Source organism: Hyperolius riggenbachi, chromosome 6, assembly GCF_040937935.1.
Source record: "Hyperolius riggenbachi isolate aHypRig1 chromosome 6, aHypRig1.pri, whole genome shotgun sequence".
Lineage (NCBI taxonomy): Eukaryota > Metazoa > Chordata > Amphibia > Anura > Hyperoliidae > Hyperolius > Hyperolius riggenbachi.
This window is the reverse complement of record NC_090651.1, coordinates 298111530-298125145: the sequence shown is the minus strand read 5'-3', so window position 1 is coordinate 298125145 and position 13616 is coordinate 298111530. Positions and strand designations below refer to the sequence as shown.

Here is a 13616-nt window from a genome sequence, read left to right as displayed (position 1 = left end):
TCACACTGTACTGGATGAAAAACTGATCCTGTAGCGGTCGCACTGCCGCCGTCACATTTGTGTTCCTCTGCTGCCACCTCCGCTCAGGTCCTCTGATGAGAAGAATCGCCAGTATAGAGATCTGAGAGTTCCATCAGAAGCATCAGGCTTCCATTGGTTACAAAAGACCAATGGGAATCCTTCCTCGGCATAAGGGAGGACTTTCATTGGTCGACCGCTCAGTGGACCAATGAGAATCCTCCCTGGCAGGGAAGATTCCCATTGGTCTTTAGCAAACCAGTTGTAGCTCTTGGATCTGTATATTGGCGCTTCTTCCATGCAGAGGACCCCAGTGGTGGTGGCAGCAGAAGAACACAAATGTGATGGCGGCAGGTATTGAGCCACCTAATTACCTTAGGTGGCTCAATACCTGCCGCCATCACATTTGTGTTTACCACACAGCATGGACATGCCTCTGTACTTACCTTAGGCAGCTTTGTCTCCGATCAGGAGTAGCCATCCATGGTTTGGCGAATGTATATTCTCCCAATGGTGAGGGGATAGAACAAATTATCTTGCAACCCAATCACACACTGACGCATTGTCTTAATCTAAATGATTCTTACAGATAAAAAAACGCTCCACAATGTACTTCTGCATCTGACAAATCTCAATGCATCCTTGCCCCATGGGGTATCATGAGTCCACATCGATGGCAATAGATACAGCAACCCTTATTCAATTCACTTTTTTTGCCTACCTTTTCTCCTCTGGGTTCTTTTCACACCTTATCAATACAAGGCATTTTAGCAGTAAGAAAATACTCAGAATAATTGACAGTATTTTTCCACCTACTTTTTGGTAATTTTTCAATTGTAGAATGTTGAGAAGTTACTTTAACCCATTAGCAGCTTCAAATGAAATTTTTCGTTTAAAAACTGCTGGTGCATTCTAAGTCTCTGTTGCCATATCTAGTGCAGTCAAATGAGCGGGTGGCAGGGAGCAGTTATATTTACCTGTTCCTTCTTCTCTTCCTCCATTGGCAGCCCTAAACTTTCGACAGGTCTTCTGGGTCCCGATCACATGTCATATCAGTCAGCGTTACAGCCCCACCTGGTGGTGGAAGAGGGGTGATGGAAGAGATTTGTCCATCACCCCTCTTCCACCACCGGGTGGTGCTGTAACGCTGACATGGTCTCCTGGATCCCGATCACATGTCGTATCATGTGATTAATACCGAGAAGACACGTCGGGATTACATCACCGCCGTGGTGGAGGACGAAGAAGCCGATCCAGCAGTCCGGACTGGTATGCAGTATGTATGAAAGCTCCCTGCCGCCCACTCTGCATACCCTGCCGAGCCTGCCAGGCTGGGAAAGGCACACTTCCCCAGCTGCAGGAAAAATTCGGCCCTACAGCCAAATAGTTTTACTTTATTTGGCTGCTAAAGGGTTAAACAGAAGATGAAAACGTATCTCCTAGGAGAAAAAGTGAATTGAATTAAAATGGCCACACACCATTCAATCAAAAGATCCACTTTTTCACCAATTTGATAATTTCGATTGTTTGTCCCGAAAAATCGAAAGCTTTTCTTTGTTTGCGATCGTTAAATCCGATCGAATTTCTCGTTCTTTTCGATTTTTGGAGATTGGACATGTTGGAAATTTCAGACCAACTTTATCAAGATGCACAGCTCCAATCAATTTTTTGATTTCCAATCAATTTTTTGAATTTCAATGATTGGGGAAAAATTAACATAGGTGTGTGGTACATTGGTCAGATTTTTGAATTGTTACAAGCAGTCAGAAAAATTGATTGCTATTCTTGAATTGAACAGATATTTTAAAAAAAATTATGGTGTGTGGCCACTTTAAGTCTCACAGATTTGCTATACAATGCTGTATAAGGCCTACTGTATATTATGCTTTAACGGATCCAGATCTTTACAGTTTGCAAAAAATTTTGTGAATAACTGCAGTGCACCAGATGCAAAGGAAATGCCTACATATGTTTTGAAGATAATGATGTCAATTATTTTTGGGTTCAGTCCTTGCTGAAGACAACTGCAAGATAAACGCTGCAAAATCACATAATAAAAAACAGATATCGTACTTAAAAATAGCTGCTAGCTTTCAAATCTAGATTGCCAAGAGACATAGCTCATTGTCTGCAGACCGTCCTCTAGCTCCTGTGCCAGATCTCCAAACTCTGCTCCTCTGCAGACACCTATCCAACCACACGTTTCCTAAAACCTGACAGCATTACTAACATTAATCTGGCATTGACCATTAAGCGCAGTTACCGCAAGCTGTCAACGAGTACCTTTGGGTACAGTCCAAATAATCCTTCCTGGAGTGCCCAAGAAACCTCCAAGCTCAGAATAGCCTGGCAGCTTGGGCTTGGCATACCAATAAGATGCAAACGGCTATATGATAATAGCACAACCTAACAGCAAAATATATATTCTCTCAAAAGGTCATATACTGTATCTAGTGTGTTGAAACCTTTACAGGTCTCCAGTGTCAAGGCAGTAATATTAGAACAGGTCATCACGACACACAAAAGGACACTTAGAGGCTCCAAAACATTGAGTTTATGATCTTCTGAAATAATAAACATCTTATATTCATCAATGGGTGATTAAGCATGATATATTTGACCTTTGGCCTTCTAAAGCCTAACATAACATGAATGGAGAGACCTTTGAACTTTTGACTTGAAGGCCTTCCTCATATCTTTCTGCTTGTCGCAAACCAGTTAGAGCACCTGAAAAGCCAATCAATTATGCGGATTGTAGAGAGAGGCAGTCCAGAGTTTGTAGATAACCAAAAGCTTGCTTTTACGTTGGGCTTCAGATTTTGCAGCTTCCCTTGGATCTCAGAAAAGGATATGGACTATAACAAAGTACTTACTATCACCTTATAGCATCTGCACTATACAACTTTACCCGTGTACACATATTGGACCACCACCAATTTTGCTTTTATAAAACATATACAACAATTACAACCTTTAAAATCCCTAAGTACAGCCAAGTAACAATATAACCTTGCTTTCCAAGATGCAATAGGATCTTTATTTGCTCAGCAGCAGTCAACAGAAATAATGTAATGTAGGATGCACTATACCAACTCTAAACCCACAACATCTGATCCACATAGATATTACAGATCAATGAATTCTACGGAAATTCCCCCCAAGAAAAATTCAAGAAGCCTGCCATCACTTTGTTAAGGTGTTGATTAGTAAGTCTCTGATTGGCTGACTGTGATCATGTGTTCATGTCTCAATTCATCACATGATCCAAACCAACCAGAGTCTTCCAACTGACCAACATGAGCATACAGTATGTTCGTATGAGGAACAGGTCAAGAAGTTCAAACTCTACTGCATACCAACAAGATGCAAACAGCTATATGATAATATAGCCGTTTGGATTTTAAAGGTTGTAATTGTTGCATTTTCATGGTCAGTGGCCAGCTGTCCGAGGAAAGAGAATCTGTAATGATACAAATATAGAGTGACGCCAGTACTGACTTTTGTAAGTGGCAAACTCCTTAAAGAGGAACTCCAGTGAAAATAATGTAGTAAAAAGTGCTTCACTTTTTACCATAATTATGTATAAATGATTTAGTCAGTGTTTGCTCATTGTAAAATCTTTCCTCTCCCCGATTTACATTCTGACATTTATTACATGGTGACATTTTTACTGTGGGCAGGTTATGTAGCTGCTCCTAGCTGTTTTGGCTGTTAGAGACAGCTGTAAACAGCTATTTCCTGTCTGTGAACATTGTTACATTGTGGCAGTTTGCCCAGAGTACCGCGGTACTCAAAGCTTCTTGTGGGAGGGGTTTCAGCACAAAATCAGTCATATAGCGCCCCCTGATGGTCTGTTTGTGAAAAGCATTATATTTCTCATGTAAAAGGGGGTATCAGCTACTGATTGGGATAAAGTTCAATTCTAGGTTGGAGTTTCTCTTTAACTGTTATACACTTCCAATGGATTAGCAAGCCAATGACCTGTTGCAAATACAAATCCAGTTAGGGAACATTAGAGATCCATATATTGTATACATGCTTGTTTTTCAGTCAGAGATTCAAAGAAATTACAGGTTAGACTTTTGTTCTGGTGGAGAGGAGCTCCATCTCAACAAAACATTTGTTTGTTTTATTACATTTTTCTATACATACCTGTACTCCAGTGTATTATTAACTGCTTCTCCATTAGAAAACACTTGCGATTTGGCATCTGTATTTTTGAGTTCTATGGTTGTACTTTTGCTCATTTTATTTCCTACCTATAGGTTCACTAGGGACCTTTAACGGTGGATATATCTTTGTTTTGCATTAAATGGTTTTGGTAGAAGAAAACACTCCATTTACCAGACCATCTCCAGGCAAGAAGCTTCTGTCTGGGAATGCTCTCCATGAGGAAAACCAAGGTATCAAGAGGCTGCATGAAAACAGATGTAGGAGGGCTGGATTTCTACACAGGACAAGTAGGCATGAAGCCTGAGGTGAGCAGTAGCACTCAACTGTTGTAAATTATTAATTGGTACTGATTATGGATTGATATCAGATTTTGTTTTTTTGTTTTTTTTCCATTTGTGGTAAGTGCTACCCAGACAAGAACTAAATGACTAGCAGTAAGAGTGAGTAAGTTTAATTCTTTCCCTATTTTATTGGTGTGGTCCTTTAGACTGAACTTATGATCTTCCCACCTGTTCATCCAGTCCTCTCCTCAACATTTCCATTACTATCAATAACATGTCCATCAGACCCTCTGCCGGGGTGTCACCTCACTCCTTTACTACCCACATCCAGAACTTCTCCAGGTCATGTCACTTTCATCTCTGCAACACTTCCAATCTCTCCAATCTGAACTACTGCAATGCCCTCCTTTCTGGACTTCCTGAGACCAGACTCCAACCACTGCAATCCGTTATGAACGCAGCAGCCAGGCTCTTTCACTCCTCCTATCACTCCTGTTCTGCTACCCCACTTCTTAAGTCCCTTCCCTGGCTCCCTGTCCTAGTCCTGAGAATTAAATGTAAACAGCCCTGCCTGACATACAAATCCATCCACCTTACCTAACCTTCATACATCTGTGATCTCGTCTAGAGATACTCCCCAATCCGCTCTCTCTGCTCCTCCAATCCTCCAACACACGACGGATGTCCACCCTTTGCGTTACTTGCTCACTTACGAAGCTCCAGGACTTCTCCAGAGCAGCCAGTGCTCTATGGAACTACCCCCCCCCCCAATCAGGCTCGCACCTACCTTTAACAAATTCAAACAGGTCTTAAGGCCTGTCTGTTGACCATCTTTTTCCCACCATCTTCATAGCTCCAATCCCCCCCCGGCCGTACCCCAGCCCCACTAATATATCCCTCTCCTCCCCACTTATAAATTGTAAACCAATTAGGCAGGACCCTCTGCCCTGTGTGCTCTTCTCCACCACCATATGGACCCAATGACTCGTCTTCTATATTTATCCCTACCATGCAATCTGTGCACCATTATTTATTGTTATATCACAGTTCTGTGTACCTCTGTTTAACGCTGTAATGTCCCTGTGTAACTTTGTTTAACATTGTAAAGTCTCCCCTATCTATTGTGCAGCATTGCATAATATGCTTTATAAATAAAGTTTAATAATAATATATGCGTAGTTGAGCTATTCTATTCCACTGCAAGCACTAGTATGTTTTGTGCAGGCATGGTATCATAGGGGGCATACATGCAAAAATGGCGCTTGGAAATTTGGGCGTAGGGCAAAGCCCAAAAACAGCTCACCCTACTCCTGAAAAAGTCCTGGCAGCGTTAATTACAATTCCCCCTTTTAGGGCCCCATTGACTCAGAGGGAAAAACGTAAATTGGCTGCCAGCTATTGCTGGCTAACGAATTTCGATGCTTTAAAAGTAATTTGGGCTCCGTCTATGATGGCGCCCAAATTACTGTCTGAGCACCGCTTTAGCCATAATTTATATTAAGCCCTATGGCGGCGCATGGTGCGCCCAAATTTTCCTGCGCCCCTTTGCACTGCCTCATCATAGGGGTGTATGCACTCAATCCCGTTAAGCTGAACTATATGTGTAAAGTCTTGCACACAATGAGCAGAACGTAATGGTTTCATGTTATGTTTTGCAGTCTGCTCTACTTATTTTGCACTAAGACTTTACGCATGTTATTCTTCTTAACACAATTTAGTGCGTATACCCCATACTGTCCCTCAGCACTTTGTTGCTATTAGTAAGTGTGTATATCTGCTGTCTGAGCAGAGACTAGGCAAGCCAGTTCTACATATTACTAACAAATATAAAAGGTATGAAAAAAAAACATTTGTCAGTAGTGCTGGAGGCGGGAGTAGCAGTGCAGGAAACAAGTGGCCCGGGGGTGGAGGGGTTCCCCACATCTGGCACAATATACAAGTCAGGGCAACTGCCTCTTTTGTCTAAATAACACCAGTATTCACGGAGTGGTGTGTTAGTCAGCGCCCCCTGTCTGTTCCTCAGGTCCACTTCATCTCTCGTGCACATTATTATCGGCCCTAATAGCATAAGCCTGACAGCTGGGGCATTAACAACTCTGACAAACAAGCCAGCGATTTCTGCCGAGACAGGTACACTTTATACAAAGAAATATTTACAATGTGTGGAAAAGAAGCACGTGGCGGTACATACAAAATGTTCCGGATGTGGTTTCCAAACGTCTCTGGAGTCCATCAGACTTGGTGAAAACAGCATGTATGTTTCACATTATCCTCCCTCCTGCGATATTAAGAAACCGATACACACTTGCGCGGAGGCTCGGAAGAGATCACATAGCTTTCATCCACACCAGCTTGGGCTGCGGCCAAGAACCTGAGCACGTTCCTCCGGCGCAGATCAAATAGACTTCTGTAATTTCACCCCAGGCTCAGGTTAATCCTCGCGCGGGGACTGAAGAGCAGATCGCAACCCGCCCATCTCTATTCTAACGCAGATAAGGCTGATATGGGCCATGCCACCCAGCTGCTGCCTCCTTGACGTGCTGACATAGAGCTGCTCCCCCCAGGGACAGGCTCCTCTTGTAGCTGGGCCTCCAGCTGTTTTTACTGGCACGGTGAACTGAGAGCGAGCTGTCGTACCCATCATGGCTCGGGCCTTCTAAGTCAGGCACGTTTGTCTGTCATTCGCTCAGCTTGCAGCACATGTTAACTATTTGCTTACTCCTTGCATTTTACCTTCTAGCAGCTTGGGGCTTCTCGCCTTCTGTTACTCTGCATACTCTCAGGATGCCACCATGATCTGGCTTATATAGTAAAGCACAGTTCAAAGAGGAATCGCAAGGTGCAAAGTGCACTAACTCTTAGCAACCAATCACTACCAATCAATTAACTGACCACACCACATTAAACTGAAATCTGATTGGCTGATGAAGGTTTCTGAGTTTAAAGGGAACCTGAAATAAGTGGGAAAAAAAAGAGCTTCACTTACCTAGGGCTTCTCCTAGCCCCCTGCAGCCATCCTGTGTCCGCGCCAGTATTTAACGATCCTCCAGTCCCCCGCCGTGGCTCGGTTTCGATTCTGCTAGTTGATGGCCACTGCATCCTCGTTCTGTGCAGGCGCAGTAGAGATTTTATCGTACTGCACCTGCACAGGACGCTCAGGGCCGCGCAGGCACTGTGGCCATCTTTCTAGTAGAGTACTTACCCTTGATCAGACTGCGCTCCTTTTTAGGGGACTTTCCTTTGCACCCTCTAATCATTTTAATTTGTTCAGGACTATTTTAGATTTGAATAAATTCGTCAGAAATCTTGTAGTTAAGAAACACTTCTCTGATGACACTGGGGCTCCCGACTTTCAGGAGTCTCCGCCTGTTAGTAAAATTAGTGATGTCCCTTCTTTTGTTGACATTAACACTCTCATGACATTGCACTCATTAGATGATACCAAGGTATCGGGCATTGAGTTGCAAGATGTGGTTCCTGTTCAGATTTCCAATCCCTTTTTTTATCCTGTTAATGCCAGATCCCCTGCAATAGATACATTTCAGGATCTTGTAGAGAGGGAATTGAGTGGTTTGGCCAGGGCTCCCAGGGCCCCTTCCGACCTCACCTCCTCCGAGCGTCGGGCCCTAAATGAATTACACGGTGACCCCAATATTGTCATACGCTCGGCTGATAAAGGTGGGGCGGTGGTGGTCCTGGACGCCACGGATTACAGAGCGGAGGCTCTGAGACAGCTGGAGGATGGAGATGTGTATCTACCCTTGGCTCGCAACCCCACTCAGGAGCATACCTTTGTGATCTCCGGGAGCTGCTGGAACGCGGGGTGAACATGGGGGTGCTTACCATGCGACTCTCTGAGTTTTTATGTCCATCGCACCCTGTTCTCCCCGTATTCCACCATCTCCCGAAGATTCACAAACCGGGCGTTGCCCCAAGGGGCCGACCAATTGTTGCTGGGATTGGCTCCTTGGGTGAGCGCCTGGGCGAATGGGTGGACGCACACCTCCAGCCCCTAGTGTAGAGACTTCCGGGTTATCTTCAAGACACTCGACATGTTCTATCCAGTCTTAACAAGTTTAGGCGGAAGTGTAATTTCCGGTGGGTGACCCTGGATGTCACCTCATTATATTCTTCTATTCCCCATGCACTTGCTTTACAAGCACTAGAATTTCATCTTACCACATATTCCTCCTTTGATTTTTCACTACAGTCTTTTTTTGCTCATAGCAGTTGAGTACCTTCTCACGCACAACTTTTTCATCTTTGATTCTCAGTTTTATCTCCAGAGATGCGGAGCTTCTATGGGGGCAAAGTTTTCCCCCTCCCTGGCCAACCTATACATGGGTTGGTGGGAGGAGCTCCGCATCTTTGGGGATGATAATCCTTTTGCCTCCCATATACAATGGTATGGCAGGTATATAGACGATCTGTTGTTAGTGTGGAAGGGTCCTCTTGACATTTTGGAGTCTTTTTTGAATTATCTAAATGACAATCGATTAAATTTGATATATACAATGAATACCCATGCAACTTCGATTAATTATTTAGATCTCACATTAATAGGTGATCCTGTGTCACAGACAATCTCTACATGCACTTTTCGGAAACCGACATCAGGAAATTCTATCCTTTTAGCCAATTCTTGTCATCCTAGACACACCATTGATGCCCTACCGACTGGCGAATTTGTCAGAGCAATTCGCAATTGTTCTACTTTAGAGGGTGCTAATAAGGAGTGCAGTCGGATTGAGTCTAGGTTACGGGGATATACTGATAGGCAATTAAAAAACAGTCGTAACAAGGTGGCCAAAAAATCTAGGACAGAACTTTTAGACAGTAATAAGGGCAGATATAGACAAACAGGGAAGGATACTGTTACGTTTGTAACAGAATATAGTTTAGAATATAAGAATATTGTTGATACCATCAAAAAATACCTCCCAGTTTTACATTCAGATCCCAAACTAAAACAGGTTTTGGACAAAGGATGTCGCTTTTCATCTCGTAAGGCACGCACTTTAGGGTGCCTTTTATCCCCTAGCCTCTTCAGGTCTCCGGCCTCTATACGCACCCCGATTTGGCTAAGTACAGTAGGATCTTATCCCTGTGGTTTCATCACATGTCATTACTGTAAGTGTCATCATAAAAGAACCTCTGTCTTTTCATACACAACTAATAGGTCTTTTCCCATTTTGCAGTATATCAATTGTGATACTAAACATACAATTTATGTAATTTCTTGTACCAGTTGTCGCATTCAGTATGTGGGGTGCACCACCCGCAATCTTCGAGCGAGGATAGGTGAACACTACTGTGCGACTAACTGGAACACTTTCAAAAAGTCTGTTGTTTCGAAACACTTTGAGAACTGTCATAATGGGAATATGACCTCTTTTAAAGGGATACTGTAGGGGGGTCGGGGGAAAATGAGCTGAACTTACCCGGGGCTTCTAATGGTCCCCCGCAGACATCCTGTGTTGGCGCAGCCTCTCACCGATGCTCCGGCCCCGCCTCCAGTTCACTTCTGGAATTTCTGACTTTAAAGTCAGAAAACCACTGCGCCTGCGTTGCCGTGTCCTCGCTCCCGCTGATGTCACCAGGAGTGTACTGCGCAGACACAGACCATACTGGGCCTGCGCAGTACGCTCCTGGTGCCATCAGCGGGATCAAGGACACGGCAACGCAAGCGGAGTGGTTTTCTGACTTTAAAGTCAGAAATTCCAGAAGTGAACCGGAGGCGGGGCCGGAGCATTGGGGAGTGGCTGCGTGGACACAGGATGTCTGCGGGGGACCATTAGAAGCCCCGGGTAAGTTAAACTCATTTTCCCCCGACCCCCATACAGTATCCCTTTAAATATCAGGGTGTAGAAAGAGTGGTCTCTCCAATCAGGGGAGGTGACCATCAGAGGCTTCTCCTTAAACGAGAGGCCTTTTGAATTCACCGTATGGGCACCCGCTCCCCTGATGGCCTAAACACCCGTTGGGACATCAGTCTAGTATATGATTGTTAAGAAAAACTTTTCTTTTTCTTTTTTCTAGTTGCCAGTCATTTTCTCTTTTCTACATTTGTACTTTTTGTACGTAATTTTAACATTCAGATGTTTTTTAAGTACTCTGTTACATCTTTTGTATTTTTGTAATTGTGTGATAATTCTACCAAGTAATGTTTATTATAAGATGTACTCTGTTCCCTTAAAGAGGTTGTGGCCTTTTTCAGATGGAGTGGGTGTGAGTCTTTTTCTCCCTCCCCTCTCCTTCGGCTATAAAGTCCCTGCCTCTTTTAGAATCTGCATGACTATGATTAAGGGCGAACTTTGAGCCCGATACGCGTCAGTCATTTTGTGGCCTTTCCTGTGTCATTTTTGTGGCTTTTTCCAATAAAGAATACCAGCTTTTATCACTTCGCTGTGACTGCGGATCCTCCTTTGCTTGATGTTCACTGTGGCCATAGACTTACAAGTCGGAGGTAACAAAAACGTACCCGTGGCGGGGGACCAGAAGATCTTTGAGTAACAGCATAGGCAAAGGACGGCTGCAGGGGGCTGGGAGAAGACCTGGGTAAGTGAAACTTTTTTTTTTTTACTTATTTCAGGTTCCCTTTCAAAACCATCACAGCTTGTTTTAAGGCACCACTGAATTACAATATCTAACAAAGTGATCCCACACCACAGAACACTTAAAGTGGTATTATACTTGAATTTCATACATGATCTAAATCATTAAACACAACATAAAAGTGGCAGCTAAAACCAGGGTCGGTTCTCTCATGAAGCAAGGTGAAAAGTTTGCATCAGGCACAAAGATTACAGGGGCAGCATGTTTGTACTGTGTGTTTACACTTACAGCTTGCAGTCACAGTAGGAGGAGGAGCGAACGAGTCTGACAGTGAGCGAGGAGGGGGGAGTCAGGAGAGCAGCAGTGTTACATTTGATTTGCACAGCAGAGGGGAGGAGGTGGCACTGCTGTCCTGCCTGTGGAATGGAGTGGCTCAGGGTGAGCAGTTTGTCACAGACTCACTGCCAGCCAGTGTGCTATTGTGTTGAGCTACAGCATCTCATGTGAGAACATTAAATGAAGCAGAGTAAATTGTCAGGTGCTGTGCAATCATCCCAAATGGGGGGTCCCATCCTCACAAGTCTGCCTCAGGGCCAGGCAGCAAAAGAACCCGGCCCTGGCTAAAACCATCAATTTTTCAAGATACTGGAAGCGTTAAATTGCAAACTTTACCCCATTGTAGCTGCTAATTGATAAGCTTGCCTTTGCCAACCAGCATTATCAGATTGTTTTGGAAGTGTAATAAACTGTGTAAACAAAATATAAAAGATCCTACTGTATCTAGTGAGGAAGCATACAACTTTCTCTCCTTTATTTGCTCACCAATTACTTAATTAGGAGTCAATCTGATAATCTGCCCTCAGCCTGCAATTATATCACTTAGCTTCAGTGAAGTGTGACTATGCATTGAAATTACATCAGAGTAGTCTTATGCCTGGTACACACCATGTCTTTTCCCATCAGATAGATAGGTCGAATCGATTATTTCTGACAGGTCCCATTTGATTTCCAATCATTTTCTGATTGATTCTGTATAGAAGTTATTGGAAAATCAATTATAAAACGATTGGAAATCAGATCGGACCTGATTTAATGGATTATCTGCCAATTCCTTCTTTCTTTGTATACAGGTTAATTGTTTAAGATCGTTATCCTTGGATGATCAACCATTGGTCAACGTTCATTTAGACCACTTTTTGTCTGAGGTGTGTATGTACCCTTTGATAGCAGCTACGACCCGACCACAGCAGCAGCACCGTGTCCTGGCCACGTATTGATACGTTCTGCACAACACACATTAGGATCTGTGCATATCTATCAAAATTCACCAACACGTCCAGTTGTGCAACAAGTAAGAAAATTGGTGTTTCTCAGTTTATTCTGATCACACAGCAAACACACACCTGCATACAGCTACTACAGTCACAACACACACACACACGCACGCACGCACGCACGCACGTACGCTAATTGTATACATCGCCCTATTAGGCCTCACTTTACAAGTTTTAGGTGTAAATAGATTCATAAGACATCAGGAGTTAATAAACACAGTTGAGCAAGCTAGACATTTTTATGTCATACAAAGCGCCAGTTCCCATCCGGATTAGTATCCAATAAATTAGATGTTACTCTACAGCGTTATTCTCACCATAGCAACCCATATTTAGTCTTGTACATGACTACTGAATCCTGCCCCATAGGGAGCACGACTAAGTGAGACCTGTATGTTGCAAGGTTGCCACTTTGAGACCCCACACTTGGGAGCTGAATACAGATATGCAATTCAATGCAAATCTAATCACATATTAGCTTGTAAACAGTGGCGTAGCTAAGGAGCTGTGGGCCCCGATGCAAGTTTTGCAATGGGGCCCCCCAAGCACTCTATACATAACAATTGATACGGCGCACCAAAACCTGCCAATGGCAACTACAGTATTAGAGGTGCAAGAAGGGGATGGGGAACAGTTTGTTAATGATTACCACTATTCAAAGCATCTATAGAAGTGATTATTATGATCACAGGACCAATAGAGAGCTAATACTGTAGTTGAGGGAGGACCCTTTGGGGCCCCTCTGGCCCAAGAGCCCTGATGCGGTGGCTACCTCTGCACCCCCTATTGCTACGCCCCTGCTTATAAAATATGCTACACAAGAAAAATGTCCTCCACTCATATGCAAAGAAAACAAATCTCCAGGAAGCTTTCTCAGTACAGCAAAGTCCCCGTTATCCAGCACCCACGGGGATTGGCTGATGCTGGATAAGTGTGGTTTCTGGTTGCTTGAGACTGAGGGTCATATGCAATTCGAGGAGATAAGAAACTTAAAACATGCAAGCTTATCTCCTCACGTCGCTCAGGATTTACCGGCAAATTCAATTGCCAGATTCAAATACTAGGTATTTGCTGAGCGATGCTCCTTTGTAGTGAGCGATGTGGAGAGAGGAATTTATGCTGTAGAGCTGTCCTTCAGCACCACAGCACTGCTGCCTCGCTCCCCGGGAGATGCGCGTGCATCCGTCGCAAGGAATAAAGGGCCCTGCTCTCACATGGTTATCTTCCTACCTCTCTGGAAGGTCCTTCACAGTCT

At 43.9% G+C, this 13616-nt stretch overlaps 1 protein-coding gene across 4 annotated transcripts in view; it reads right to left on the bottom strand.

Moving 5' to 3' along the window:
- The window catches only part of NTF4 (neurotrophin 4), a 175476-nt gene that overhangs the window by 16605 nt on the left and 145255 nt on the right, over positions 1–13616 (bottom strand). The window contains exon 1 of one of the 4 annotated variants that reach the window (XM_068242899.1): positions 6664–7084. The exons of the other annotated variants lie outside the window; for them this stretch is intronic. The gene's annotated coding sequence lies outside the window, so the exon portion shown is untranslated. Of the gene's footprint in view, positions 1–6663; positions 7085–13616 lie in introns of those variants that run through there. 4 annotated transcript variants of the gene reach the window in all.